Genomic DNA, 25,578 nt, shown 5'->3' with positions numbered 1-25,578 from the left:
CAGGACTTTATTGGGGAACAGTGTGTACTTCCAGGCCTTTTTTCCAAGTCAATTTGTTGTCCCTTCAATCCCAGTTGTGGAGGGTGCCGTTCAGGCTCAAGTTGCCGTCCCCCCAGTCCCAGCTGTGGAGGACGCAGCTCAGCTCCAGGTCCAGTTGCTGTTGTTAGTTGCAGGGGGCACAGCCCACCATCCATTGCAGGACTCAAGGAATTGAACTGGCAACCTTGTGGCTGAGGGGACGCGCTCCAACCAACTGAGCCATCCGGGAGCTCAGCAGCAGCTCAGCTCAAGATACCATGTTCAATCTTAGTTGCAGGGGGCGCTGCCCACCGTCCCTTGTGGGATTCAAGGAATTGAACTGGCAACCTTGTGGTTGAGAGCCCATGCTCCAACCAACTGAGCTATCTGGGCGGAAGCTCAGCTCAAGGTACCATGCTCAATCCCAGCTGCAGGGGGTGGAGCCCCCCATCCCTTGCGGGACTCGAGGAGCCGAACCGGCAACCTTGTGGTTGAGAGCCCACTGGCCCTCAGTGTGGGAATCGAGCCGCTTTTGGAGCCAGGAGCATGGAGCTCCAACCGCCTTAGCCACCAGACCGGCCCCTGCAATGTATTTTTGTACATTGATTTTGTATCCTGCAACTTTACTGTATTTGTTTATTGTTTCTAATAGTATTTTGGTAGAGTCTTTACGGTTTTCTGTATAAAGAATTATGATATCTGCAAAAAGTGACAATTTAACTTCTTCATTCCAATTTTGGGTGCTTTTTATTTCTTTCTCTTACCTGATTGCTCTGGCTACTCATCTGACTGCTCTGATACTATGTTGAATAACACCTATGTGGCATCCCTGTTTTGTTCCTGATATTTGAGGAAAAGCTTTCAGTTTTTCATCATTGAGTATGATTAGCTGAGGGTTTGTCATGTATGGCCTTTTGTGTTGAGGTACTTTCCTAGTATACCCATTTTATTAAGTATTTTAATCATAAATGGATGTTTTATCTGCATCTATTGATATAATTATATTATTTTTATGACTTATTTATGTGGTGTATCACATTGATCGATTTGCATATGGGGCTAGTTAATTTTTATAAATCCCTAACAGTGGCCCTAGTTTTCATGCATATATACGTGTGTACACCTGGTCTTTTTTGTGCAGTCCATTCCATAAAGATTTTTAAAACTTCTTTATGAACCAGGTCAACTTTGTAAGTGTCCTGTAGGAGATTTATTGTTCCTTAATTATCAAGACCAGTCATTAATTATTTGTCTTATAGCAATTATTATAATTTAAAAGGGATTGTAACAGTGTTATTACAATTGCAATTAAAGAATTGAGGATATTGGAGCTTAAAAACACCTCTTTCATAGATCTTGAGATTTAAGCTAATTCACAGCATATATTCTTGCAGATGGTAATTTTTTTCCCAACAAAATGGCATATTTAAAAATGTGTGAGCTTTTAGTTGAGTGTGCAAAAATAAATATAAGTCATTCTTTGTATCAGTCTTTTTTTAGAGTGTTTTATGGGACTTTGCATGTGTGGAGACTGTATTCAGCCAAAAGCAAAATTGTCTTCGAAGCTCATGTTGGGAATCTTAAATGCAATATTTATTTCTTTCCAAGACTTAAAATTTATGTGTAGATATACTCTTATGAAACCTTATTTGATATTCAAATGTTCACTTTATATCTTCCATTCACCCCCCAGGACTGTTTCTACTATTTAGACAGACTTTCTGTGTGGTTTTTGTTTTTGTTATTAATACTATTAGTGACAATAGACTTTAACAGTGGAAAGTAATCATTGCTGGAGGATGGGGGCGGGAGTTGTTTACAGTCCTTGAAATATAATACTTAAAAATTTTTTTTGAAGTGTTTTATTCAGACTTCAGTATGTCTCAAGCTTTAATTTCAAAAAAGATAAAGGAAAATCAAGTAGAGAAGAAACAAAAGGCACCTAAATGGTGAGCTGTCGAACATTTGGGTGATACAAATTTATTGTAAATCTCAAAAATATAACAAAAAGCAACAACCCAGTGCTCCACGATAGAATAAACAAGGCAGGGACTTCCTCTTCCCAATTTAGTTTGATCTTTTTCAATTTTTGTGTGTCTCTTCATATAATTAGTGGTACATAATTATTAATTTATTTGGCATTTATCATGCCAATATTAATTCATGCATATCTAATATGCTTTAATTAGAATTGGGAGGAATTTTCTGATATGATGGACTAAGTCTAACATAGTAGTTATTGAGAGAATATAAATATTTTCACATGAATCCTGCTGTAGTTTACTAATTAATGTACTTACTCTAGGATATACAGAGTGACATTAGAATCTATACTAATGAAAAAGCAGTAGTTTAAAAATTGTTCAATATTTATGTTGGTACTTAATGCATCCTTCTTGGAAGCCATATTATGAACAAATTACCCAGCAACCAGGTTTTCTTATAAAGTATATTTTTATGAATATTTTATATATTGGACATCTTACAAATTGTGATAGACTTCTGTTATTGGGAAGATAATGATCTGACACTGACAATAATTGACAATGATTCTCTTGATCATTGTTAAGTGAACTCTTTGCTCCTTCTTGAGCCCATCTTTCCTCATCTGTTCCCTGCCTCTTGCATGTTTGAATTTCAGTGTTTGGTCTCTTTTCAGTTTGAATTTAATGTAGGGTTTAAGGCTGAGCTCCAGAAAGTCAGTTTATGAGAACTAAGTCGTAAGGAAACTAGAACCCTCATTTTTCTATGATTGTCATATAAAGCTTGGTAAAATCAAAATATTTTATTGCCTTTTGTATAAATAATAACCTTCTCTACATGATTTCTATGACTTGACTCCATTTTTTAATGCTTGGGAAAAATGGTTTCAAACTCATGTTTCTATGACCATGTTTCAAGGTTGTATTAGGTTGGTGCAAAAGCAATTGCGGTTTAAAAAGTTAAACATAATTGCAAAAACAGCAATTACTTTTTTAAAATTTTATTTTATTTATTTTTTATTTTTTTAATTAAAATTTATTGGGGTGACAATTGTTAGTAAAGTTACATAGATTTCAGGTGTAGAATTCTGTATTACATCTTTTATAAATCCCATTGTGTGTTCACCACCCAGAGTCAGTTCTCCTTCCATCACCATGTATTTGATCCCCTTTACCCTCATCTACCACCTCCCTCCCCCCTTACCCTCTGGTAACCACTAAACTGTTGTCTGTGTCTATGAGTTGTTGTTTCTCTTTTGTTTGTCTTGTTTTTTTGTTGTTTTTGGTTTGTATACCACAGATCAGTGAAATCACATGGTTCTCTGCTTTTTCTGTCTGACTTAATTTCGCTTAGCATTATAATCTCAAGATCCATCCACGTTGTCACAAATGGTCCTATATCATCTTTTCTTACCTCCGAATAGTATTCCATTGTGTATATATATCACAACTTCTTTATCCATTCATCTGTTGAAGGCCATTTTGGTTGTTTCCATGTCTTGGCCACCATAAATAAAGCTGCAATGAACATTGGAGTACACGTGTCTTTATGTATAAATGTTTTCAGATTTTTTTGGGTAGATACCCAGGAGAGGGATTGCTGGGTCATACGGTAATTCTATTCGTGACTTTTTGAGTAAACTCCACACTGCCTTCCATAGCGGCTGCACCAGTCTGCATTCCCACCAACAGTGTATGAGGGTTCCTTTTTCTCCACAGCCTCTCCAACACTTGTTACTATTTGTCTTGTTCATGATAGCCATTCTAACTGGGGTGAGGTGATCTCTCATTGTGGTTTTTATTTGCATTGCTCTGATGATTAGTGATGTTGAGCATTTTTTCATGTCTATTTGCCATTTATATGTCCTCTGGAGAAATGTCTCTTCAGGTCCTCTGCCCATTTTTCAATTGGGTTGTTTGTATTTTTGTTGTTGAATATCGAAATTACCTTTGCACCAACGTAATATTATGTATTCCCACCTCTACTATTATGAATGAAACTTCTTATTCTATTTGTTTTTTTGTTTTTTTTTACAGAAAGCATTCTGATCACTTGAATAAGCTTTAGGTATAAGAGTACAGAATCAGTTTAAAATCAAGAGTTATCCTCTGAACATTATAGGCATGTGTCAGACAGTAAGATGGACTTACATTTTAAAATTCAGTATGTTATTATTCAGGAAAGACAGAAATATTTACAAACTGACTACCGGAATTTTTTTTTTTTTATTTTTATTAAATTTATTGGGGTGACAATTGTTAGTAAAATTACATAGATTTCAGGTGTACAATTCTGTATTACATCATCTATAAATCCCATTGTGTGTTCATCACCCAGAGTCAGTTCTCGACTACTGGAATTTTAAAAACAAAACATGCTCCTTGTTATTATCAGGAAAATATTACTCTTAACTTTTGCCATTCACTAAGAATTAGAAGCTAAATTCAAAGACAGAGACTGAATCAGATTGTCCTTTCTAAAGGACTCGTGCAAACTGCTCCTGGCAGAAATGTCTCTTCTCTCCAACCCCAACATGGCAGACTTAATTAGGCCCATTGCTGGCCTCCTGGAATAGGATGTCATTTCCCTAAAGTAATGAAATTCATAATAGTGGCTACCATTTATTGAGCAGTTATTAATGCTGGAAACTTTCCTAAGTATGTTCATATATTATCTCTCCCTTCGACCCTTCTCTCCCTCTTCCTAATTTCACATGGAGTAAATCTAAAAGATTTACCGACAGGATGTTCTCTTTTTAAGTATTCTGACAGCCACATAGTTTAATAATATTGGAAGTTCAGGGGAAAAGAACAGTTGAGCTATCAGTATGAAGCTGCCTGTTGGACTTATAATCAAAATGCAAATGTCAATATTTAAATACTTTTTGCTATGGCACAGCAAAAAGGAGAGAGACAGTTCAATAATGTGCACTGCAGGAAACTGGGGTGACAAATGCCTTTTCACTTTTCTGAAACTTACATAAGAGTAAAACATACTCCAGTAAATTAGGCTTTTACCATAACAGGTTTGGTTTTTCATTTAGGAAGGGAAAAAGAAGATCAAATTCTGAATCGCTTTCCATTTCATCCGCTCTGATAGCTTTAACTGAGGCAAAGTTTTCTGATGATTACGTTTAGTCATAATAATATTTCTCTCATAGTTCTCTGGCACATATGACATAACCTTTGCTGTTATCAACGTGTCATAGCATTTTCTCTCCATGTTTAGCTCGCTTTGTTCTAAACCATCTGTATCAAGTAGATATAATTTTGTGATGTTACTCTTCTAGCACCACAACCTGCTGTTTGAGTGGAATCGCATGGTAAACAAAATTTAATTTTCTCAAGTGTTTGTTCTTAGACTTTGTGGAAATTCAGATTTGCATTTTCTTTCATTTTCCCCTGAGTTTTGTGCTCACAAGATAAGTGATCCTTTCTGGAAACTGAAGTTTATCTAGACCACAGGAGCTGCCTGGTTTATAAAAACTGATATAAGAAAATCTACAAGCAAAACAGAAGTTGAAGGATTTTTTTCAAAAATGATCTTTCATTTACTGAATGGATTTGCCAATGGGTTGCTTCCAAAAGCCATTTCTAAAAGTACATTTGCTTATTTTACATGCCATTAACTATTTGTCAAAGAAAACAGGGCAGAGACAATTTAAGAATTAGGAATCCACTGCCAATTATAGAGCAATTTAAAATGAGGACATGATTATTTTAAATTATAGTGGAAATCAACATGAAAAGATGACTGCCACGCCTAAAGGTAGAGAAGTGAGCCTGAGAACATGACATTGTTGATAGCCATTGACTCACTGGGTACCCTGGGCTCAACTCTGTTAGAAGGCGACAGAAGTTCTTTGTTCTCAAGGGATTTATAATCTAGTGAAAAGGATCAAATTCATAAATGCTGACTCTCTCATGTCAGCATTTGGAAAGTGAACTGGTCTGGAACGGAAAGTGAACTGGTCTGGAAATGAGATTCAGTGGTATAGTTAGTGATTGTTGATTCATCACAAAAGTCTTCCAGAAAACGACTTTTGATTTGTGGCCTAACTATTTGAAGGAAAATATCTGAAGTCTCACTGAGCTAGCCCACAAGTGAATGAGGTGAGAAAATCATGCAGTTTGGCATCTTGCAAGCTGATTTGTCTCTTAACTAGCCATGTGACCTGGGCAAAGCTACTTAATTTCTCTGAGCTTCACTTTCCTCATCTCAAAACAAGACTAATAATCTTCATTTACGTCACGGCACTGTTGGGGAAACCAAATGAGCTATAGTTGGACAGTGTTTAGCATAGTCCTCAACACAATTTCCCTAATTGACTTTGAGAGTTTGGCTATATTCTTAATCTTCACGTCTAAAGTGTTGAGCCTCCAAGATCCGAGATCTGTATCTGCCTCTGAGTTGCAACACCTGGTTCAGTGGGAAATCAGCCTTAAGTGGGAAGGTCAGTAGGTGCTGGGGAGAGGCTAGAAGGTAAGCCTTCAAGACATGATGGACAGACACTAATAAAAAGCAGCCTGTGGATTGGGGTTGCTCACTAAATCTGCAAGATTGGATATGGGAAAAACTTAAGCAACCAGTGAAGGAAAAAGGATGAAAACAAAGTTCAACATGAAAAAGGATCTAAACATAGAAAGATGCAGGGAACTCCTGTGATGAACAGTAATTTTCTTGAGACTAGAGATCAATGTTCTGCAATTTAAAAATTGGTTGTTAATAATTTAATGAAGTTACGAATTGGGAAATCCATGTGTCCCGTGTACTAGTGGTGGGATTTTCTGCATGGATGTGTCCAAACACTGGCATGCCCACCAAGATGGGTTAGGAAGAGGGATTGCATGTGACTTTCTCATGCTGACTGTGCCTGCTCTGGATTTAGAGAGGTGCTAGCCTTTTTGAAATTCAGGCTGCTAATACCCAGAACTCCATTTCTCCCTTGATTCACTCAGAGAGGTCTAGAAAATGAGAGGGTCAGTGGTTAATATCGTGTTAGAAGGGACAGGAAAAACAATCCTGGAATGCGATTTTTCTACCTATGGCTAGAAGGGGTCCATGGAATACCATGAGAGTGGGAAAAACACAGCAGTTTGGAGAAAATATCCCTTTCTCATCACTGCTAATAAGAAGGTCCAAAAGTAAAATAATTTATACTTCTAGATTTCTGTCAAAGAAACAGGATTATATCAGGAGTTTTCCTACTTCAAAAGTTCTTCCTGCTGTTTGGTTAGACTCTTGGCTAAAATATCCAACTAACAAAGGTAGTTATCCAGGTGCTCTCTCCTTGGCTGTGACAAGACTTGTTTTTTTAAATGTTTTAAAATTGATTTAGTTCCTAAGTGCCCAATAGCTGTCAGACAGTGACAGCTTTTCATCCACAAATAATCTAATAGTTTATTAGAAGTAGTTATTTACACATGAGTGGACATCTGGCCTCCCTTGTACAGTATTAATATTTCTTGAGTATTACCTTTAGACATGGACTTGACACTAGAGAGATGGATGGTACCTAGAGGTCAAATTTTAATGCATCAAGTCAGATTTATTTCTGAGAAGCCACCATTCCACAGAATCAGAAAATGGTAGAGCTGAGGGGCAGAGTGCACCTACTTTATCCTTCTACCTCCAGGTGGTCCACAGAGTGACCCAAATGTTATACTCATGCTAATTATGCTTATTCTGCTGAGCTTGGTAGCATGCTATTTCCTGTCTCTGTCCCTCAGCTGCAAATTCTATAGCATGACATTTGTTTCGCTGATAACACTGATAACTGCTGCCATAATGTCATCTAATAAAACATGATCTGATTTTGTGATTGAAATAGCAAATACTACTCTTACCTGATTTCTTTCTAAAGAAACACTTGGCCTTTGATCCTTTCTGCTTTGGTTTTCCTAAAATCCTAAGGTCAATTTGCTACTCAAGAGTGAGTGTATTTTGTGAATGTATCAACAATTCTCGGGTTGGCCCGGTGGCTCAGGTGGTTAGAGCTCCATGCTCCTAACTCTGAAGGCTGCCGGTTCAATTCCCACATGGGCCAGTGGGCTCTCAACCACAAGGTTGCCAGTTCAATGGTGGGATCCACCCCTGCAACTAGCAATGGCAACTGGACTTGGAGCTGAGCTGCGCCCTCCACAACTAAGACTGAAAGGACAACAACTTGACTTGGAAAAAAAGGCCTGGAAGTACACACTGTTCTCCAATAAAGTCCTGTTCCCCTTCCCCAATAAAATCTTAAAAAAAAACCCCACAACACAAAAAACAAAAACCAAAAAAACACACAAAACAATTCTCAGAGCCTGGGGAGGAAACAAGAATTCTGGACTTCTGGACCTCATATCCTTTTTTGGTTCTTTTCAATAAAATGTTTTTGATGCTACTTTTTCCATTGGAGAAAAGCAAAAGTGGAGCTGGGAATCAAGCTCAGTTATTTTTTCTTAAGGAAAAGCTCATCCCAAATTAAGTTTCCTGGGTTATATTGAAAGTGAGCAGATGACTCAAGCCCCACCAGCATCTATGAGACTTCCACTGAGATCCAAAAAGGCCAGCTATAATAGCTCTCTCTGCCTTCGACACTTAGACAACTTGTCCAGTTTTCAACATGGTACAGTCTAACTGCCAACAGGTTGCAGATGGCAATGTTTTGGTAGATAAAGTGTGAAACACTCCCTTAGCTCCAGGAGATTTTATATTTAAAAGTAATCTTATTTTTATTAAAGGTTTTTAATTTGAAGTAATTTTAGATTTGAAACATTTTTCAAAAAGAAAGCTTTCATAAAACCTTCACCTAGACTTCCCAAATTTTAATATTTTACCGTATTTATTTCCTTCCTTCCTTCCTTCCTTCCTTCCTTCCTTCCTTCCTTCCTTCCTTCCTTCCATCCATCCTCTCTCTCTTTCTTTTTATATTTATACATTTAGGCAGGAAGTATTTGAGGGTAAATTGCAAATATGATACATCTTTACCTCTAAACACGTCAGTGTGTATTTCTTAAAAATGAGAAATTATTTTACACAACCACAGCATGACAATCAAAATAAGAAATTAACAGTAGTATAGTACTGTTATCATATAGACTTTGATATAATACTGTTATCATATATTACTTTTCAGTAATATAATACTGAATCAATAGACTTTGATCTAATTTTCCAGGTTTTCCATTAATAGCATTTTTTTCATGAATATCTTTATAGTACAATAATTTTTTCAGTCTGGTTCAGAATCCAATTCATAATCACAAATTACATTTAGTTGTCATCAGAGTAATCTTTTAAAAAACCCAATCTGTTAGTATTGCTATCTGGTTAAGCATCCCATGAGTTTGTAGTTTTCTTAAGATGAAAATAACATATCCATTGCCAAGGCTGATATTCAGGAGGTATGCTGCACTAATTCTCTTGACCTTATTCAGATTGACTAGTGCCTGTGCCTGATGGTTGTTAAGTATTTGCAATATTACTCTCTCTTTTATTTATTTATTTTTTTATTGGGGAAGGGGAACAGGACTTTATTGGGGAACAGTGTGTACTTCCAGGACTTTTTTTCCAAGTCAAGTTGTTGTCCTTTCAATCTTAGTTGTGGAGGGCGCAGCTCAGCTCCAGGTCCAGTTGCCATGGTTAGTTGCAGGGGGTGCAGCCCACCATCCTTTGCGGGAGTTGAGGAATCGAACCGGCAACCTTGTGGTTGAGAGCCCACTGGCCCATGTGGGAATTGAACAGGCAGCCTTTGGCATTAGAAGCACAGAGCTCTGACTCCCTGAGCCACCAGGCTGGCCCTCCAATATTAGTCTTGACTACATCTTATAATATCCTGCTCTGCTTTGCAGATTCATATTTTGCCATTCTCTCCCAAACTGTCTTTGCTTCACTCACACTTGTCATCAACTGTGAAGGGGCTTAGGTTTTATACTATTTAAAAGCTAACAATGTAGCCTGCCACAGTTTCATAGATGTGGGCAGACGACATAAGATTCCTCAGTCAGAGACAAAGGATATCATTGTGCATGGCACAGCGGGAAGATTCATATTCATGTTGCTTCTTCCTGACTCCAAAATCCCATGAGGATGATGTGGACATAGGCCCAGGTGGATGCTGTGCACACAATGGGTCTGTCACAGCTGAGCTTAGGAAACCCCCAATCTTATAAGTAGGCTGCCAGCAAACTTGATCTTGGAGTTGGAGGAAGATATTTTATTTATTATCGTGGTCAGGAAACAAATATGCTCTTTTGATCCAGAGAGAGACACTGTATCTTCCAAGATTGTTGCTATATAAACATCCTTAGAAAGCCAGTCCAGCACGAGAGCTGATAGAATATGTCCATTAATGTCATGGAGAATTGTCTCTCAACAACACTGGTCGTCTTTCAGTTTCTCTAATGGGCCATGCTCCCTCCAAGTCCCATTGCATTTATTGCTTTCCTTTTCGAAATATTTTCCCTTCTTCCTCTGCAATATCTAATTGACATCTCATCATTCTTTAAATCTCTTATACTGATGATTTTTCTTCAGTCCCTCAAATTAAGTTAGATTCTTCTATAGATCACTATACATTTCATTAAGGGGATTTATCACGCTCTATGATTTATGTTAGTGTAAATATTTGGTTAATGTCTATCTCTTGGAGAAGACACAATTCCTTAAATGTCAGGGACTGGACTGTGTTGCTTGACTTGAATCTCCAAGATCTAGCACAGTATTGGACACATAGCAGCCACTCAATAAATATTCGAAAAGCGAAAAAAAGTATGTCTCAGGCATGTAGTATTTAAGGTAGCAAAGCCTATGGTTGTGCAGTCTCTTAGTAGTTATTCCAGAATGTTTTAAGTATTTGATTTTGTGAAATCATCCGCAAATAGAGTTCAGTCTATTTCTAATATTTATACCTCACTCTGTGTGTGTGTGTGTGTGTGTGTGTGTGTGTGTGTGTGTGTGTGTAAATACACAGGCTAGGCTTTCCAGTATAATGACGCAAGTACTAATGAGACTGGGTATTTCTCTTTGTTTTGACTAATACAAGAATTGTTCTGATTTTTCATTAACAGTGGTCTACTCTGCCTTAAAAAAAGAATGAAATCTTGCCATTTGTGGCAACATAGATGGGCCCAGAGGGCATTATGCTAAGTGAAATTAGACAGAGAGAGACAAATACAGTATGATTTCACTTAAATGTGGAATCTTAAAAAATAAAACAAACAAACAAAACAGAAACAAACTAAAAGAAAAAAAAGAATGACCTTTAAGGATACTTTAAAGAAGTTTCTTTCTATTCATAGTTGGCTAACAATTTTCTTTAATACTATGTATTGAGTTTTACCAACCACTTCTTTTATATTTTCTCCTTTAAACTATCAGTGAGTGACTAGAATAATTTTTACATTCTAAAGAAAATTATATGGTTATATATCATTTAGGAATGCTTTTTTACAGGTTTATTGAAAAATAATGACATACATTAGTATGTAAGTTTAAGGTGTCCAGCACAATGATTTAATTTACGTATATTGTGAAATGATTACCACTATAGGTTCAGCTAACATCCATCTTCTCATGTAGGTAAAATAAGAAGAAAAGAAAGGATGAAAAAATTTCTCTTTGTGATGAAAACTTTTAGGATTTACTCTCCTAACAACTTTCCTATATATGCTATACATGATATAGCAGTGTTAGTTACAGTCATCATGTTGTACATTACATTCCTAGTACTTACGTATCTTACAACTTGAAGTTGGTATCCTTTGACCATCACTCTCCAATTCCCTCTCCCCCCATCCTCTGTCTCTGATAACCACAAGTCTGGCCTCTTTTTCTCTGAGTTTTTTTCTTAAGATTCCACATGTGAGGTCACACTGTATTTCTCTTTCTTTTTCTGACATCTCATTTAGTATAATGCCTTCAAGTTCCATCCATGTTATTGTAAATAGTACGGTATCCTCATTTTTTATGACTGAAATATATCTATATCTATATATATATCTATATATCTCTATCTCTATCTCTATCTCTATATCTCTATATCTATATATTCCAACATGGATGGAACTTGAAGGCATTATGCTAAGTGAGATGTCAGATAGAGAAAGAGAAATACTGTATGTGGAAATACCTCACATGTGGAATTCTAAAAAAAAAATCTTGGAGGAAAAGAAACTTTTGGTTATCAGAGACAGAAGACGGGAGGCGGGGGGGGGGGAGTGTGAATTGGAGGATGATGGTCAAAGGATGCCAACTTCAAGTTATAAGATAAATAAGTCCTAGGAATGTCATGTACAACATGATGACTATAACTAACACTGCTGTATCATATATTGCATATATAGGAAAGTATTCCTCACAACTTCTTTATCCATTCATCCGTTGATGGACACTTAGGTTGTTTCCATATTGTAAATCGTGTTTCAGTGAACACGGAGGGGCAGATATCTTTTTGAGTTAGTATTTTTATTTCCTTTGGATATATTCCCGGAAATAGAAGTGCTAGATCATATGGTGTTCTATTTTTAATTTTTTGCAGATCCTCCATACTGTTTTCCATGGTGGCTGTAGCAATTTATAATCCCCCCAACAGTATACAAGGGTTCTTTTTTCTCTACATCCAGACCAGCATTTGTTATCTCTTATCTCTTTGATGATGGCCATTCTAACAGAGGTGAGGAGATATCTCATTGTGGTTTTTATTTGCATTTCCCTAATGATTAGTGATGTTGAGCATCTTTTCATGTACCTGTTGGCCTTTCGTATTATATTTTCAACACTATTGGAGAATCTATGCATGTCTTTAAATCATTAACTTAAGATCTAAATTTTCTTTTTATAAAGATGTACATAATAGTATAACCCTACTATCTAGACATTTTAAAAATAGCATGATACATAGAATGATAATTTTAAAGTCCTAGATACATTTATTTCTCTGCATGCTTTAAACACATATTGACATGTAGCTTAATATTTATAAGTTGATTACTATATCCTTTGAAACATGGTGTATTTGAATTTATAACTTAATTTTAAAAAGCGGTTTTTATGATGGGTTTGAATATATACATCAAAATGCTAATGTTGCATTTTTCAACATTTAGTCTATAATTTATAAACATTTATAAATATTGTACTTGAAAGGGAAATTGTTTTTTTTTTTTTCCTTACATAGAATAGATGTTATTTTGAATCACAAATTCAACATATCTTTTAGGATACTATCCCAAAACTATGTTGAAAATACTTGCTTTTCTTTGAAATAGTATACTTAAACCAGTTTCAGCTGAATATTTAGATATGACTTATTTTATTTTTAAATTAAGTTTATTGGGGTGAAACTGGTTAATAAGACTATATGTTTCAAGTGTACAATATTAATTAATACATCATCTGTATATTGTATTCTGTGCTCATTACTCAAAGTTTAGTCTCCTTACATCACCATATATTTGACCCCCTTTAACCTCTTTAACCATCTACCCCCTTTCTCTCTGATAACCACTATACTGTTGTGTGTTAATGAGCTTTTAATTTTTTTCTTTGTTCATTTGTTGTTTTGTTTTATATCCCACATGTCAGTGAAATCATATGATTCTTGTCCTTTTCCATCTGACTTATTTTTGCTCAGCATGATACTCTCAAGATTCATCCATGCTGTCACAAATGGCAGTACTTCATCTTATGGCAGAGTAGTATTCCATTGTATATATGTACCACAGCTTCTTTATCCAATTGTCTGTCCATCCAAGGACAGTTGGATTGTTTCCATGTCTTGGCCATCACAAATAATGCTGCAATGAACATAGGGGTACATATATCTTTATGAATAAATATTTTCAAAAATTTCAGGTAGATACCCAGAACAGGGATTGCTGGGTCACTTGGTAGCTCTATTCTTAATTTTTTGAGGAACCTCCATACTGTTTCCCATAGTGGCTATACCAATTTACTTTACCATCAACAGTGTATGAGGTTTCCTTTTTTCTCCACATTTTCTCTATAAATAGTAACAAGTGTTATTTTTTTGTCTTGCTAGTAAGAGTAGATATGGCTTATTTTAAAAATAGACAACACTTGGAAAATATAGGCAGCATTTTGTTATGAATGTGTGTCAAAAACCTGATCTATTTTTTTTTAAAGATTTTTTTTTTTTAATTGGGAAAGGGGAACAGGACTTTATTGGGGGAACAGTGTGTACTTCCAGGCCTTTCTTCCAAGTCAAGTTGTTGTCCCTTCAATCCTAGTTGCGGAGGGTGCCATTCAGCCTCAAGTTGCAGTCCCCCAATCCCAGCTGTGGAGGACGCAGCTCAGCTCCAGGTCCAGTTGCCGTTGTTAGTTGCAGGGGGCACAGCCCACCATCCCTTGCGGGAGTCGAAACCGTCAACCTTGTGGTTGAGAGGATGTGCTCCAACCAACTGAGCCATCTGGGAGGCAACTCAGCTCCAGGTGCCATGTTCAATCTTAGTTGCAGGGGGCGGAGCCCACCATCCCTTGTGGGACTCAAGGAATTGAACTGGCAACCTTGTGGCTGAGAGCCCGCTGGCCCATGTGGGAATTGAACTGTCAACCTTCGGAGTTAGGAGCACAGAGCTCTAACTGCCTAAGCCACCCGGGCCGGCCCTCTGATCTATTTTTTAAATTATTTTTTTCAGTGAACAGTTGATATTCAATATTTTATATTAGTTTTAGGTAAAAACCTGATATTTTTTTCAAATAAAATCAATAAGTATAGAATTAAGGGACAATTAAGTGATGAGGGTAATAAAAATCTAAAGTGTAAATTGTAAAAATCACTATTTATTCAGTGACTTGAATAAAATTAATGTATGCTAATACATATCCCTGAAACATACCAGCAAATATAATTCAATATTATTTATGCATATTTTTTCAATCTACCATTTAGTTAGCTTTTTTTGGCAACTATACATTACAATCACTGGTACACCTGTAATTCTTTATAGTGTGTTTGACTAATGAATAAGCAAACACAGCACATGTCAGTTTAAGAAATCACAGTACTTTGTGTAATTTGCAAAAGAGGGGAAGAGTCTTGCATCCACTCCCTGGAAATAAATATCAAGTAACCATAAAAATATTCAGCCGTTTCCCAGGTATTCAGGGGGGTTTATGCACGGTCCCAGGCAGAGCATCAGAGTTTCTCTTTGAAATTTCCCAGCTTTGCAAATGACATCTCTTTTCTCAACTGCATAACTTCCCAAAACATTCGATTAACATCTTGCTGTTTCACAACAGGAGGATGTGTATATATCAAATGTATGCAAAAACAGTTATGTACAGAAGTGATCCTGTATCTACAAAAAGGAGAAGTGTAATAATTGCTTGAGTCTCCGTATTAATTCTGTGTTGACTGAACTCACTCTGGCCAGTGAGAGCACATTTTTTTGGTCCTCTGTATTCGACTGCTGAAGCTTTCACAAATCAAATAAATTGTAATTCTACTGACTCAATGCTTAGAGTTTTCCACATCCTCCAGAATAACTCACTTTCTGAGCATGTTAAACATGGAGAAAATCTTCCTGATTTTTGTCTAAGAAAGGACAGGTTCTGTCCATTGTGGGCCCATCCTTTCAAGATCTGAATTGATCATACAGAGATAAGTCAGCCTTTTTGCAGTCTTTTACACTTGGCTGTATCACATTGAGGTCCTGATGACTGCCACTCATAGCAACACTTGTACTTTAAATTTTTGTATGCCCCTTGTAAAAAGAAGTCTTTCCACCTAGCAGAGGCTCTTGTGTAGGTGATGTTGGAGAACTGGAAAGTCTGTTTTCGTGCTGTTGCCTGCTTGACATTTGCTACATCACCATATTATGAGCTTCCTCAAATAGACTGGCTATGAGTTCCTCCAATTCCTGTCCAGTTTGATCTCGTGCTTTAGATAGTCACAGTCTTCATCTTTTAACTTCAGTTCCCTCTGAGCTATTGCAAGTTCTTTTAATCTTTCATAGCCCCTTTCTCTGACTTCCAAAACAGATGGGCTTCATAAATGGGACAGACTATCGGTACTCAACCCCAAAATTTATCACTGACATCACAAGCCTCTATTATAGTAGCACCCTTCAAAAACTCCCTCTCTGAGCTACAGTTGTCATAGTTAATTTAGTTAATCCAGCTGTTACTGCAGAGGTAGATCAAGGTGTTGGATCTGTAACACAGATGCTGATACTAGATATTTCCGTGCAATTTAAACATCTGGGAAAAGAATACACAGGTTGTGTAGGAAGGTTAGAGACATCTAAGGCATTAGACTGAATAGGGGCAGAGCATAAAGCCGAAGGGTATGGCCAACACTTGGCACCTGCAATAATGAGTCCTCTCCTACCTTTATCAGACTTTCTGGAAGCAGTGCTATTAAAGCTGGTCCCTGAGTTCCTATTTCAATTTCTAGGACATCATTCCACTGGGTCTTCTCTGCCTCAGAGTCAAGAGAGTATCATCGATGGACTAGAAAAGCAAGGAACAATCTCTGAGTGGTACATAGCACTGGGTATGTGCTCCTTGCACCTTGACTAATATAAACAATTGAAAATGATGACTAATATTAGTAATAGGAGTTTAGAGAAAACTAGACACAAAAGTAATAATAATAAATGACAATTTTTATAATTTTAAATTTACGTTGCTCTTTTTTTTTTACTAGGGATTTAATCTTTAGTGTTGAACGCTATTTTTTTTTCAGCTACTGAAATTATTTGCCCAAGGATACACAAATGAATCAATAACTCAATTTTAATGAAATGCATGTGATCTGTTTTTGAGTCCTGACCCTCACAGTTTCTCCAAAGCAAATCCCACTTGGAAAAGTGTAGAATGCTTTAAGTAGCCAATTTAAATAATGTTAAATAGCCCTGAATTTGACACATTGGATTTCTGCATCATCTTATTAATCAGGACAGCCATCTGGCATCACCAAGACTTTCAGAATATTACAGGGACTCAATGGATTAAACCGAGGTAATTTTAGAAGTTCATAGCTCTGTGTTGTACATTTTCCCCTCACTCCCAAGTCTGTTTTGTGGGAAAAGGCAGTAGTGGCTGGATTTACTAATTTCTTTAGTATCTATATTTGGTGAGCCGGAGACACTGAGATGCTCTGACTTGACAGATAATTGTAGTTTAAAGAATTTTCTAGATATACGGACTTTTATTAACCATAGAGCAAGGCAGATATTGCATTAAAAGTTTTCTTTCTGCCCTAAGTAGTTGTCTCTTAAGAAATAGAGAATTTTGTATTATTGGGCAAAACCACTCAGTTGTGAACGACCCACAACTTTCTCGGCTAGGTGGAATTCTTGGTAGTGGAGGAACAACTTTCATCTAGAACAATGGGAAGACAAAGGTAGGATCCTGGGAGAGTCCAGCAGATATTCTGGATTTCTGAACTGCAGCATGAAGTAGTCAGTTCAATTTTCAGAGGTACCACTGAAGTAACTGCCTAAGATACATTAATAGAGAAGCTTCCTTCCTTTCTCTGAATAACAAAATATTGTATATAATGGGATCCAGGAAACATTTAAACTAAATCCTACAAAAACTTTCCAGAAGAATACAAAGATAATATAAATCATCTTCAGCGCTGTTACCCAGAGGGTGGAGTAATGTTCTCTCTGCATTTTCATATCCAGAGTAGAAGTTTGAATCATTACTTTTCCTGAAATCACCTCAAACTCATTGGCCTCATACCCATCGAGATATAAATGATTTCTTCCAAAATGTATTCTTTTTGGTAAATATTCTAGAATTTCTGTGCATTACTTCAGCAGGAAAGGACATCTTTTTGAAACATTTTCTTCATTTCCTCCAACTCTTTTGGGTATTAAAGATTCAGGAGGCATCTACTGATTCAGAGCTAAGCAGGTCTAGCTTTGAAAGGACTTAATAGATTTTAAGAAATGCAGATTACTCTTTGTGACAAAAAAAAACTAATGTAAACAACTAACATTTTTTTTCTCGTTAGCTCAGCAAGTGAAATAAAGACTGGGATTATTTTGCCAAATAGTATTCCTAAACCTCAGCTGTGAAGGGCACATTGCAGGAAGTACACATTTCCAATCTCAAAATTATCATATTTGCCACTGTTGGAAACTAAAAATACTCCAAGGAAACTCTTTGTAATACTGAAATCATTGTTGCTAATATACACATACACTATGTGCACTTTTATACTGGGGGGGTGCCAAAAAAATGCATGTACATGAGTTGTATTCATCTTTTGTTATTGGTATATGTTGAGTATTACAATTTTAATAGTTTTTTCCTTTCTTAAAATGTGTATACATTTTTTTGGCACCTTCTGTATACTGTGTTTCTCTGAAAATAAGACCTAGCCATACAATCAGCTCTAATGCATCTTTTGGAACAAAAATTAATATAAGACCCAGTCTTATTTTACTATAAGACAGGGTCTTTATAATATAATATAGCATATAATATACTATAATATAATATAATATTCGGTCTTATATTAATTTTTGCTCCAAAAGACGCATTAGAGCTGATTGTCCAGCTAGGTCTTAGTTTTGGGGAAACAGGGTATTGTGTTGCCTGTCATGAAAGTGAAAGCCCAAAGGAATTTAAGAAGTGACCTTGTAGTCATTGTTTATTGCTGTGTGACAAATTACCACAAACTTAAAAACACCACCAAGTTGTCTCATAGTTTCTGTAGATCAGAAATCCCAGCAGGACATAACTGGGTTCTCTGCTCAGGAGCTGACGTCAAGGTGTTGGCCAGTGCTGTGGTCTCATTTGCAGCTTGGGAGGGCTCTCCCTAGCTCATTTAGGCTATTAACAGAATTCAGTTCCTGTGGTTATAAAATGACCAAGACCCTCATTTTCTTGCTAGCTATTGGCTGGTGTTGCTCTCAGGAGTGGCTTGTACTGCCCTCTTATTCTGCTTACATTTTTGCAATGGCTCCACTGATGATTTCAGTTTCCAGGTAGAAAGGATGGATTATGAACAAAAAAGAACTGAAAGATTTATTGTGAACATATGTTTCTCTATATAATGTATGTAAGTTGCCTGGCACAATGCAGTAACTAATAAACATTAATTAACTTTTGGGCTTCCCTGAGAATGTGGAGAAGGAAACAAGAATAGATTGTAAAAGCAAGACTCTATTTCAGTGATTTCAAACTTTTCCAGAAATGCTTTTATTAAGATTAAAAACAAAAAAAAGAACACTTTAAGGATCCCCATATAGAAACTTGGAGGAGTAGCAACAATGAAAAATGATTCTTGGGATTCAGAGGATTGAGACTTTGACTTTTCATTGGGTTTTGTCATTGATATTCTTTCTTGCTTCTTTATTTCTTTGCCTAACACGTGGTTTGCTGTCACCTTGGTAGAGATGTATAAGGACAAGGTCATGTCTGTAAAGCAGTGTCTGGTGCCTATTGGATTTTCCCCCATAATTTACTTCTTCCGCAGGTGATTGAAGTCTGTGGCTAGTCACAGGGATTCTTCAAGGTTATTGGGATGTCATTTACTCAGCTGGGGAGGTTTTTGTGTCTCTCTGACTTACTCTGGCTGTTTATGTCACCTTATTGCCGAGTGCATGTCTTATTCTATCCATTAGCATATAGGTGTTCAGAGTTAATGATGAGTAAACAATATACACTTTATGCGCTTTACAGGTTATTACCTCTTTTTTTTTTTTGCATCTTAGGCGGAACAATCTGACTGTGCTCACAACTGTTATTTGAACACATTTAAAAAATTGCTTTGGTCATTATTTCAGGCGCTTGTGAACTTGCCCCTGAGAATCCTGCTAAAAGCATATGCATTTAGATTCATGGCAGTGCTTCCAGGCATTCTCCCGTTTGAGAAAAACATAAATACCTGCTAAAGTTCAATGGACAGTTTTGGGAAAGTAATAATCACTCTGTTTCTATCAGTCTTACGGAGGTCGACTATTTAATTCTCTGGTCAGAAGCAATCACACACAGAAAACAAGCTCCCATTTGCATGAAAAGATTTAAGTCCTTTGTTTGTACTGCTCTATTAGGAAAACTGTATGGTAATGTGGTTAAGAGCAGTGATTTTGACTTTATGCAAAACTGGTTCAGACCCTGGCTTTGCTGTCTTTAAACTGTGTGATGTCAGCCAAACCTCTTAAGCACTTTGAGCTTCAGCTTCCTCATCTATACAGTCTATAACTCAGTGTCAGCTTGCAAGTTAATGACTAGCACTTAGACACAGATGGCTATACAGTAAACTGTTTATGGCTTGATTATTAAAACTAACTTAATTTTCCTCTGCAAAATTGTTCCCCTCCAGTTCTTTCACAAGTGTTTTAAGTTCTACACTCAAAGTAATCCCTATAGCTTTATGTAGCTGTTCAATATACTAGGTTACGTCCCTCAGATAGGAAAATTAATCCAAAGCCCATGAGGTAAATTATGGATCTTGTGCTGCAATTGCTCCTTCTCATAGTTGTGTTGGGTTATGTTCACTGATACCCGTATTTTCTTACTAGGTTGCTGCTCCAATTAAGGACATGCTTTTGGAAGAGTGCTGTTTTGAGATAGGAGTGCTGATAGTAGTTATGTAATTGTATTTTTCACTGTATGAAGCCAATTTGTCCATACCAACTGATTGAACCTAGGACCCTGTCTCATAAGCTCCACATTCTGGTTATTGTTTGAACAGCTTTTTGAGAGCTGTCACTTTTGTTAGCAGTTGAACTGCACAAAAAAGACCAGGGTCAGAAAAGTGATTAGAGTTCATGAGTTCAGGGAGGCCACAAAAGGATTTTGACTGAGCTCTCTTTATTGTACATGATGAGCTGCTGGGTTTCAGAGGCTTGGCCTATTACAGTAGTCCCCCCTTATCTGTGTGGGTATGTTCCAAGACTCCCGGTAGATGCCTGAAACTGTGGGTAGTACTGAAACCTGTATATTAAATATATAATTAAACATATGATAAAGTTTAATTTATAAATTAACCACAGGAAGAGAGTAAATAACAATAACTAATAATAAATTAGAACAATTATAACAATATACTATAATAAAAGAATAAAAGTTATGTGGATGTGGTCTCTCTCAGTAAATCAGCGTAAATTTCTTTTTCCATCTTCACAATTTCACCTGTTAAAGACTTGTTCTTGCTGTGGATCTTACCAACCTCAGCATAAGATTTTTTTTCTTTCTTTAAATCAAGAACTACCACTTTTTCACTTAAAGGAAGCACTTTACCACTTCTCTTTGACATATCTGAATTGCCAGCATCACTACTTTTGCTCTTTGGGGCCATTATTAAGTAAAGTAAGGGTTACTTGAGCACAAGCACTGAGATACTGAGACAGCAGATCTGATAACCGAACCTGCTACTAAGTAGCAGGTAGTGGGCAGCATATACAGTATGGATATGCTGGACAGGGGAGTGATTCACATTTACGTGAGACAGAGTGGGATGGTGCAAGATTTCATTATGCTACTCAGAATGGTATGCAGTTTAAAACATAAATGGTTTATTTCTGGAAACTTCAATTTAATATTTTCAGACCACAAGTAACTGACACCACAGAAAATGAAACCATAGATAAGGAGGTGACTGAGTAGAACTGGATGAATTACCACTTCAAATTAGCCAGATGAGAGGATTAAATATTTTCTTTTTTGGTATTTATTTTCATTTTCAGTTTGTCTGTTCCTAGATAAAATTCTGTAGTCAGACAGAAGAATTTGAATATTTTTAGAAAACAAGTAAACTAGAAGGATTCAAAACCAAAAGCCATAAACAAAGATGCTCTCTTGTATTTTGTTGATTCTAACCAAAAAGCAAAACAAAACAAAAAACCCAGCACAACAACAAATAACCAATAAACACAGTTATTTATTGCATTACTACTGTCTTAAGATTAAAAGGGAACAGGCTCTCTACAAAGCACGTTATCTAGCTTATTGCCAAGATATCTCAGTCTCTCAGGCATGTTAATGGGTCACGTCCATGAGTTCTTGCTTCTCTCTCTCTCTCTCTCTCTCTCTCTCTCTCTCTCTCTCTCTCTCTCTGTCTCACACACACATGATTTAAAATAGCAATTTTCACATAATAGCTGATTAGTAACTGTTAGTTATTGCTGTTGTTGTTGTTACTTGTACTCTAATTGAATCCTCTAGGTATGAGGTAGGTACTATTATTAGCTCCATTTAACACATGTGAGCACTGAGATTTTGAGAGGTTAATTAACTTCCCTGCCCAAGAACTCTAAGTGAGTAGATGGGCAAGCTGAAATGCTAACTCATTACTATCAGTGTTTATTTCACATATTTTGAAGTTCTTATTGGCTAGATAAAGGTTTAGTATTGTTATGTCTGCTTGATGAATTGACTTCTATATTATGATGAAATGCCCCTTCTTTGTCCCTATTCATATTCTTTATTTGGAAATCTACTTTTTCTGATAAAGATATAGACATTTCAGCTTTCTTTCAATTAATATTTGCATGGTATATCTTTTTGTATTCTTTAAGCTTTAGCACTATCCTGAATCAAAATGGTGTGAGCAGACATTCCTGCCTTGTTGTGATCTTAGAGAAAAACTTTCAATCATTCACAATTAAATATGATGTTAGCAGAAGGCTTTTTGTAGATGTTCTTTATCAAGTAGAGAAAGTTTTCCTTTATGCCTAGTTTTCTGAGAGTTTTAGTTTGAGGGAGTAAAGAATATTATGAAATGATTTTTCTGCATCAATTGATACGATCATGCAATTTTTCTTTTTAGCCTTTTAATATGGTAGATTATACTGATTGATTTCTAATGTTGAACCAGCCTTGCCTCCTTAGAATAAACATACCATATGGTCATGGTATATAATACTTTTTATGTATCTCTGAGGTCTATTTGCTAATATTTTGTTTAAGTTTTTTTGTGTGGCTATGTTAAAGAGGAATATTGGCCTGTAGTTTTCACTTTATGTACTGTCTTAGGAATTAGGGTAATACTAGCTTCATAACCTCTGTTGACATCATATTTGATTGATAGCATGTTTCACATTGGAAACAATACAAACAAGAAGACAATGGAACAATATCTTAAATGTACTGAAAGAAAAACCAAATATGTCAGCCTATAAGTCTTTATCCAGTGGAAGTATTTTTCAAAAACAAAAGCAAAATAAAGATTATTTCAGATACTCAAACCAAAAAGAATTCAGACATACATTATAAAAAATATTAAAGGAATTTCTTTAAACAGGAGGAATGTGATACCCGATAGAAATTTGGATTTATACAAGGGAATGAAGCCACAGGAGATGATAACTACATGGGTAAATATAAGAATTCTTTTATTACACATATCTCTGTAAAAAATAATTAACTATTTCAAGCAAAAAAATAACAATGTATTGTGAGGTTTATAACCTATATAAAAATATGATAATAGAATGTATGACAATACCTGTAACGTCAAGAGAGGAAATATGGAAGTAGACTGTTGTAAATTCCTTATACTATATGTGAAATGACATAATATCATTTCATGGTAGTCTGTGAAAAGTTACAAAAGACATTGTAAACCAAAAGACACTTTAAAGTAAGACAACAAAGGCTTATAGATAACAAGTCATAAAAGAAGATATAGTGGAATAATAAAAACACCTAAAGCAAATGAAAGTAGGAAAAAAATGGGAACAAAGAACAGATGGGGAAAATGGAAACATGGTTGATTTAAACCCAACTATTTTAATACTCTTATTAAATGTAAGTGGCCTAAAAACCTCAATAGAAAGATATTGCATTATTGGAATTAAATGCAAGACCAAAGTGTATGCTGCTTTTAAGAAACAAATTTAAATAAAAAGACAGAAATATGTAAAAAATAGTTATTGATTTCCAGTTTGATTCCATTGTTTTCAGTGAACACATTCTGTATGATTTTAACTATTTAAATCTTATTGAGGTTGGTTTTATGACCCAGCATATAGTTTATCTTGGTATATGTTCTGTGGACACTTGAAAAGAATGTGTATTCTGCTGTTTTTCGGTGGATTTTTCTATTCATATTGATTAAAGCCTGTTGATTGATGATGTGTTTAGTTCTATATCCTTGCCAAGTTTGCAGCTAGTAATTCTATTATTTGCTGAGTGGGGAGTGTTGACTTCCCCAAGAATAATTGTGGATTTGTCTATTTATCCTTTCAATTCTATCATTTTTTACTTCATGTATTTTGAGGCTCTGTTGTTGGGTGCATACAAAATTAGGATTGATTTCTATGTCTTCTTGATGGATCTACCCTTTTATAATTATATAATATTGTTCTCTATACTTAGTAATTTTTTTTGCTCTGAAATCCAGTTTATCTATTATTTATATAGCTGCTCCTGCTTTCTTTTGGTTTATGTTTGCATGGTATATCTTTCTAACTCCCACCTACTTATATTGTTATATTTGACATTTTTTGTAGACAGCATATAGTTGGGTATGCCAATATGTCTTTTGATTTGTATATTTAGACTAGTTACAGTTAATGTAATTATTGATAGTTTAAGATACATGTCTGTCATTTTGTTTTTGTTTTCTGTTCATTCCTCATTTCTCCATTTTCTTTTCCTGTTTATGTAGGTTACTTGTACATATTTTAGAAATCTATTTTGATTTATCTATAGATTTTTTCTCTCTCAGTGTATCTCCTTGAATAGCATTTTTTAGTAGTTGCTCAATCTATTACATTCTTTATGCATAACATCACAATCCACTGATGTCTGTTGGTGTTCATGTAAACTATAGAAATCTTACCTCTCTTTGTGTCCCATTACCCTCACCCATATACCTTACATATTTTCTAATACATTTGAACATGCTTATAATACATCAGTGTTATAATTTTTGCTTCAACTATTAAACATAATTTAGAAAATTCAAGTGGATGCAAAAAGTCTATTATATTTATACATAATTTTTATTTTTCTATTGTTCTTTCTTTTTGATGTTTCAAGATTTCTTGTTTTATCAGTTCCTTTCTGTTCGGAGAACTTCATTTACCCAGTTTTAGGATCATTCTTCTGTTGATAAATTCTCTTAGTTTTTCTTCATCTGAGAATGTTTTTCCCCTTCATTCCTAAAGAATATTTTTGCTGCATAAGGAACCATGGGTTTGAAGTCCTTCCATTTCAGCACTTAAAAAATGTTGTACCACTTCCTTCTGGCATCCATGTTTTCTGCTGAGAAATATGGTGCTACAGTGAATTATTTTCTCCCTATAGGCAAGGTGTTATTTCTCTCTCCTTCCAAGATTTCTTCATTGTCTTTAGTTTTCAGAGTTTGACTATGATGTGCTTAGGTATGGATTTCTTTGGGCTTATTTTACTTGGATTCTGCTCAACTTCTTGAATTTGCAAGCTTATGTTCTCTTACCAAATTTGAAAAATTTTCAGCCATTATTTCTTTGAATACTTTTTCAGCCATACCGTCTTTATCCTTCCCTCCAGGATTCCTATGATAAGGATGTTAGCTCTTTTTGTTAAATTCCCATAAGTCCTTGTTAATTTATTTTTTCAGTCTATTTTCTCTCTGTTGTTCAGATTGATTACTTTCTGTTGTTCTGTCTTTCAGTTCATTGA

General features: G+C 35.7%; 1 pseudogene; it reads right to left on the bottom strand.

Annotated features, from left to right (window-relative positions):
• Positions 1-15,142: 15,142 nt before the first annotated feature.
• LOC109434562 (rab-3A-interacting protein) lies at positions 15,143-25,423 on the bottom strand (annotated as a pseudogene).
• Positions 25,424-25,578: the final 155 nt, after the last annotated feature.

The sequence above is a fragment of the Rhinolophus sinicus genome, linkage group LG01, assembly GCF_036562045.2.
Source record: "Rhinolophus sinicus isolate RSC01 linkage group LG01, ASM3656204v1, whole genome shotgun sequence".
In the NCBI taxonomy this organism is placed as follows: Eukaryota; Metazoa; Chordata; class Mammalia; order Chiroptera; family Rhinolophidae; genus Rhinolophus; species Rhinolophus sinicus.
Note: the sequence above shows the minus strand (reverse complement) of the source record. Positions and strands in the feature narration are given on the sequence as shown.